The sequence below is a fragment of the Dendrobates tinctorius genome, unplaced genomic scaffold, assembly GCF_039654945.1.
Source record: "Dendrobates tinctorius isolate UK_male_01 unplaced genomic scaffold, ASM3965494v1 ptg000093l, whole genome shotgun sequence".
Classification (NCBI taxonomy): Eukaryota; Metazoa; Chordata; class Amphibia; order Anura; family Dendrobatidae; genus Dendrobates; species Dendrobates tinctorius.
The window spans coordinates 18,844,323-18,850,942 of NW_027361761.1; the positions used below are offsets into that span (position 1 = coordinate 18,844,323).

Sequence of the window (6,620 nt, forward strand, 5' to 3'; positions counted from 1 at the left end):
TGCAGCTTATGCTACCCCTCCGGGTTCCAGCACCGTCAGCTGGTTCTCGTCAGAGCCTTTGGCCTAGGTGCCTCCATCTCGGTATCCGAGTTCCGGCAACGTCTGCTGGTCCTTGGTAGTGCTTTGTAGCACAGGTACCTCCTGCTTAGTAACCGGGTTCCAGCATCGTCAGCTGGTCCTCGGTTGTGCCATTGGCTCTTATTCCTTCTGCTGCCCCTCCGGGTGCCAGCACTGTCAGCTGGTCCTCGCTATTTCCATTTGCTCTTGCAGCTTATGCTACCCCTCCGGGTTCCAGCACCGTCAGCTGGTTCTCGTCAGAGCCTTTGGCCTAGGTGCCTCCATCTCGGTATCCGAGTTCCGGCAACGTCTGCTGGTCCTTGGTAGTGCTTTGTAGCACAGGTACCTCCTGCTTAGTAACCGGGTTCCAGCACCGTCAGCTGGTCCTCGGTTGTGCCATTGGCTCTTATTCCTTCTGCTGCCCCTCCGGGTGCCAGCACTGTCAGCTGGTCCTCGCTATTTCCATTTGCTCTTGCAGCTTATGCTACCCCTCCGGGTTCCAGCACCGTCAGCTGGTTCTCGTCAGAGCCTTTGGCCTAGGTGCCTCCATCTCGGTATCCGAGTTCCGGCAACGTCTGCTGGTCCTTGGTAGTGCTTTGTAGCACAGGTACCTCCTGCTTAGTAACCGGGTTCCAGCACCGTCAGCTGGTCCTCGGTTGTGCCATTGGCTCTTATTCCTTCTGCTGCCCCTCCGGGTGCCAGCACTGTCAGCTGGTCCTCGCTATTTCCATTTGCTCTTGCAGCTTATGCTACCCCTCCGGGTTCCAGCACCGTCAGCTGGTTCTCGTCAGAGCCTTTGGCCTAGGTGCCTCCATCTCGGTATCCGAGTTCCGGCAACGTCTGCTGGTCCTTGGTAGTGCTTTGTAGCACAGGTACCTCCTGCTTAGTAACCGGGTTCCAGCACCGTCAGCTGGTCCTCGGTTGTGCCATTGGCTCTTATTCCTTCTGCTGCCCCTCCGGGTGCCAGCACTGTCAGCTGGTCCTCGCTATTTCCATTTGCTCTTGCAGCTTATGCTACCCCTCCGGGTTCCAGCACCGTCAGCTGGTTCTCGTCAGAGCCTTTGGCCTAGGTGCCTCCATCTCGGTATCCGAGTTCCGGCAACGTCTGCTGGTCCTTGGTAGTGCTTTGTAGCACAGGTACCTCCTGCTTAGTAACCGGGTTCCAGCACCGTCAGCTGGTCCTCGGTTGTGCCATTGGCTCTTATTCCTTCTGCTGCCCCTCCGGGTGCCAGCACTGTCAGCTGGTCCTCGCTATTTCCATTTGCTCTTGCAGCTTATGCTACCCCTCCGGGTTCCAGCACCGTCAGCTGGTTCTCGTCAGAGCCTTTGGCCTAGGTGCCTCCATCTCGGTATCCGAGTTCCGGCAACGTCTGCTGGTCCTTGGTAGTGCTTTGTAGCACAGGTACCTCCTGCTTAGTAACCGGGTTCCAGCACCGTCAGCTGGTCCTCGGTTGTGCCATTGGCTCTTATGCCTTCTGCTGCCCCTCCGGGTGCCAGCACTGTCAGCTGGTCCTCGCTATTTCCATTTGCTCTTGCAGCTTATGCTACCCCTCCGGGTTCCAGCACCGTCAGCTGGTTCTCGTCAGAGCCTTTGGCCTAGGTGCCTCCATCTCGGTATCCGAGTTCCGGCAACGTCTGCTGGTCCTTGGTAGTGCTTTGTAGCACAGGTACCTCCTGCTTAGTAACCGGGTTCCAGCATCGTCAGCTGGTCCTCGGTTGTGCCATTGGCTCTTATTCCTTCTGCTGCCCCTCCGGGTGCCAGCACTGTCAGCTGGTCCTCGCTATTTCCATTTGCTCTTGCAGCTTATGCTACCCCTCCGGGTTCCAGCACCGTCAGCTGGTTCTCGTCAGAGCCTTTGGCCTAGGTGCCTCCATCTCGGTATCCGAGTTCCGGCAACGTCTGCTGGTCCTTGGTAGTGCTTTGTAGCACAGGTACCTCCTGCTTAGTAACCGGGTTCCAGCACCGTCAGCTGGTCCTCGGTTGTGCCATTGGCTCTTATTCCTTCTGCTGCCCCTCCGGGTGCCAGCACTGTCAGCTGGTCCTCGCTATTTCCATTTGCTCTTGCAGCTTATGCTACCCCTCCGGGTTCCAGCACCGTCAGCTGGTTCTCGTCAGAGCCTTTGGCCTAGGTGCCTCCATCTCGGTATCCGAGTTCCGGCAACGTCTGCTGGTCCTTGGTAGTGCTTTGTAGCACAGGTACCTCCTGCTTAGTAACCGGGTTCCAGCACCGTCAGCTGGTCCTCGGTTGTGCCATTGGCTCTTATTCCTTCTGCTGCCCCTCCGGGTGCCAGCACTGTCAGCTGGTCCTCGCTATTTCCATTTGCTCTTGCAGCTTATGCTACCCCTCCGGGTTCCAGCACCGTCAGCTGGTTCTCGTCAGAGCCTTTGGCCTAGGTGCCTCCATCTCGGTATCCGAGTTCCGGCAATGTCTGCTGGTCCTTGGTAGTGCTTTGTAGCACAGGTACCTCCTGCTTAGTAACCGGGTTCCAGCACCGTCAGCTGGTCCTCGGTTGTGCCATTGGCTCTTATTCCTTCTGCTGCCCCTCCGGGTGCCAGCACTGTCAGCTGGTCCTCGCTATTTCCATTTGCTCTTGCAGCTTATGCTACCCCTCCGGGTTCCAGCACCGTCAGCTGGTTCTCGTCAGAGCCTTTGGCCTAGGTGCCTCCATCTCGGTATCCGAGTTCCGGCAACGTCTGCTGGTCCTTGGTAGTGCTTTGTAGCACAGGTACCTCCTGCTTAGTAACCGGGTTCCAGCACCGTCAGCTGGTCCTCGGTTGTGCCATTGGCTCTTATTCCTTCTGCTGCCCCTCCGGGTGCCAGCACTGTCAGCTGGTCCTCGCTATTTCCATTTGCTCTTGCAGCTTATGCTACCCCTCCGGGTTCCAGCACCGTCAGCTGGTTCTCGTCAGAGCCTTTGGCCTAGGTGCCTCCATCTCGGTATCCGAGTTCCGGCAACGTCTGCTGGTCCTTGGTAGTGCTTTGTAGCACAGGTACCTCCTGCTTAGTAACCGGGTTCCAGCACCGTCAGCTGGTCCTCGGTTGTGCCATTGGCTCTTATTCCTTCTGCTGCCCCTCCGGGTGCCAGCACTGTCAGCTGGTCCTCGCTATTTCCATTTGCTCTTGCAGCTTATGCTACCCCTCCGGGTTCCAGCACCGTCAGCTGGTTCTCGTCAGAGCCTTTGGCCTAGGTGCCTCCATCTCGGTATCCGAGTTCCGGCAACGTCTGCTGGTCCTTGGTAGTGCTTTGTAGCACAGGTACCTCCTGCTTAGTAACCGGGTTCCAGCACCGTCAGCTGGTCCTCGGTTGTGCCATTGGCTCTTATTCCTTCTGCTGCCCCTCCGGGTGCCAGCACTGTCAGCTGGTCCTCGCTATTTCCATTTGCTCTTGCAGCTTATGCTACCCCTCCGGGTTCCAGCACCGTCAGCTGGTTCTCGTCAGAGCCTTTGGCCTAGGTGCCTCCATCTCGGTATCCGAGTTCCGGCAACGTCTGCTGGTCCTTGGTAGTGCTTTGTAGCACAGGTACCTCCTGCTTAGTAACCGGGTTCCAGCACCGTCAGCTGGTCCTCGGTTGTGCCATTGGCTCTTATTCCTTCTGCTGCCCCTCCGGGTGCCAGCACTGTCAGCTGGTCCTCGCTATTTCCATTTGCTCTTGCAGCTTATGCTACCCCTCCGGGTTCCAGCACCGTCAGCTGGTTCTCGTCAGAGCCTTTGGCCTAGGTGCCTCCATCTCGGTATCCGAGTTCCGGCAACGTCTGCTGGTCCTTGGTAGTGCTTTGTAGCACAGGTACCTCCTGCTTAGTAACCGGGTTCCAGCACCGTCAGCTGGTCCTCGGTAGTGCCATTGGCTCTTGTTCCTTCTGCTGCCCCTCCGGGTGCCAGTACCGTCAGCTGGTTCAAGAGGACAAAGAACAGGAAGACAACCACCAAGATGCAGAACAACAAGAGAGAGAAGACAAAGAAGCATAAAAAAACAAAGCAGAAGAACATTAAGCATAAGACTAATACTCTGAGCAAATGATATTATCTTATTTATAAGCAGAAGAAGACTAAGCAGTGTATGGGGGTGAGTCCGTTCCTCCTCGTGGTGCCCCTGGAAAAGGCCTGCTGCTGCAGGCCAAACTGAACGCGGACAAATCCTGTTGTAAATCTTTTGTGACAGGCAGAACGGAAGGTGTAAACTTCTAACTTTTCTAGATAACAACTACAGGAATGCCTGACACAAACAAGAATATGATGAAGAAGAATAGGAAGAAGATGAAGAAGCTGAATATGTAGAATAATAATTGTTGAATAAGAAGAATATGAAGAATGTAAGAAAAGGAAGAAGAAGAAGAAGAAGAAGAAGAAGAAGAAGAAGAATGTAAAAAAAGGAAGTAGAAGAAGAAGAAGAAGAATGTAAAAAAAGGAATAAGAAGAAGAATGTAAAAAAAGGAAGTAGAAGAAGAAGAAGAAGAATGTAAAAAAAGGAAGTAGAAGAAGAAGAAGAAGAATGTAAAAAAAGGAAGTAGAAGAAGAAGAAGAAGAATGTAAAAAAAGGAAGTAGAAGAAGAAGACATACATGTCTGGCAAAATATAAATGAGGCTAACATAGTCAATATCTTTGTAACTCCTAACATCTTTAAAAAAAAAGTTTAATTCCTGCTATTCCATTTGATTGGGCTAAACCTCTATGGCTTTAATGTCTCCTCCACCTCCCACAATACATTCTACATTATTCTTAGTTTTTTTTCTTCATGTAGAATTAACCTACAAGGAAAGAAAGGGTTTTTTTTAATTCCGATATTTTGGCCCCATTGACTTGCATTGGTTCCCGGTATCGGAATCGGCGATACCGATACTTTTTTTAAAGATCGGCCGATCCATTCCGATCCGATATTTTCAAGTATCGGCTGGTATCGCTCAACTCTAGCTATGTCACATCAATGCTGGGATTCTGTATGATCTGAAGTATGTTGATAGTGGGTAACCAAATCTCACAGCAACTACTTACAACTGTTAAGGACATGCTGGGAGTTGTAGGTTATTGCATTGCAATAGATTTCTGTGCCAAGCTCTGAGATGTATTCATGTACTGATGTTAGTACTGGAGATGTATTACTGTACTGATGGTGGTTCTGGTTCTGTTTTCCTGTGCTGATGGTGTTTCTGGTGATGTATTAATGTAATGATTGTGGTTATGATGCTGTATTTCTGTAATATTGCCGGTTGTGATTCTGTTTTCATATACTGATGTGTGTTCTGATGATGCATTCCTGTAATGAAGGTGGATCTGGTGATTTATTTATGTACTGATGGGGATTAATGTGATGTATTTTTTTTACTGCTTCTAGTAATGTATTCCTGAATGGATGGTAGTTGTGATGCTGCATTTCTGTTTTGTTGGTGGTCCTGATGATACATTCATGTATTGCTATTGCTTATGATCATGTACACATATATCAATCCAGTATGTCAGTCACACTACTGTGGGTGTGCTGCCACCACGCAGTGTCATTGATAGACAGTTAACCCGGACTAGTCCGGTAACCACAGACTGGAAAGCTAGGGACAAACAAACTTACATTTTAAACACGTACATTTAACTTTTGAATCCAATACCGGCATCATTAATACATGTATTGGGAGGCTAATAAAGATCTCCTAATATGATCTATGGGTAAATCATGATGACAGGTTCAATTGAAGATAGTTAGAAAGATAGATACCTGATGGTCAGAAAAGCAATGTATTATTTAGAAATGACCCTGGAGAAAAGAAGTCAGCCAAAAATTGAGAATGTGTCATCTTACCCAATGTCCTGCGTTGAGGACTGCACAGACGACACAACACGATGATCCAGTCTTTTCTCTTCTATCTTCCGCATACAGAGGATTTTTAATCCAACATAGGAGACTATAAAACTTGTAGCTCCACCCTGTACTTAACCCTTAGGAAGCTGAGAGTAAATGTGCCAGTAATATGCCAAACATAGATCCTGATTAATATAATAACAATGGAATATAATACACAGATGGATTGCCAACAATAAAACACTTAGGGGCAAGTATGTAAGAGAGGCAGACCGGATATCACTGTGCCGTGTTAAGACACCAACTGATAGAAACAGGCTTATAGGAGTATCAATGTGCTGTACTTTAGAGTAAAAGGATCGGTAAAATCATCAATGTTATAATTTTTATTAGACATTCTTATTTAGACTAATTTGCAAAATTGTCTTTCAGAATGGGGGGTAGAGGGTGTTCATTTACTCTACAGTATAAATGGGATGCACATACCGTAACTCATGTATACTGTGGTATTCTTCATCTTTGTTCTTATTGCCCTGTATCTATATCTGTCCCATAGGATATTGTTAACCATCGGCCAAGGAAACCCACAATTATTCTAAAAGCTGATTATTGGCATGAGGTTCGTACCTGCAAAACTGATGATGCATACATTTAGTGACGTCCCGTTCCAATGGCGTCACTTTTGACCTTGTGCTCAATTCAATGGAGAAATTCCATAGTAACGCTGGACACTTCGGTATGGAGGAGGACCCTGGCCTAGCCTACCAATGA

At 49.6% G+C, this 6,620-nt stretch overlaps 1 protein-coding gene across 1 annotated transcript in view; it reads right to left on the reverse strand.

Moving 5' to 3' along the window:
- LOC141098593 (cytochrome P450 2C5-like) overlaps window positions 1–6,004 on the reverse strand; it is a 164,327-nt gene extending 158,323 nt beyond the window's left edge. The window contains exon 1 of the mRNA XM_073586511.1: window positions 5,850–6,004. The gene's annotated coding sequence lies outside the window, so the exon portion shown is untranslated. The remainder of the gene's footprint in view (window positions 1–5,849) is intronic.
- Between the last annotated feature and the right edge of the window lie 616 nt (window positions 6,005–6,620).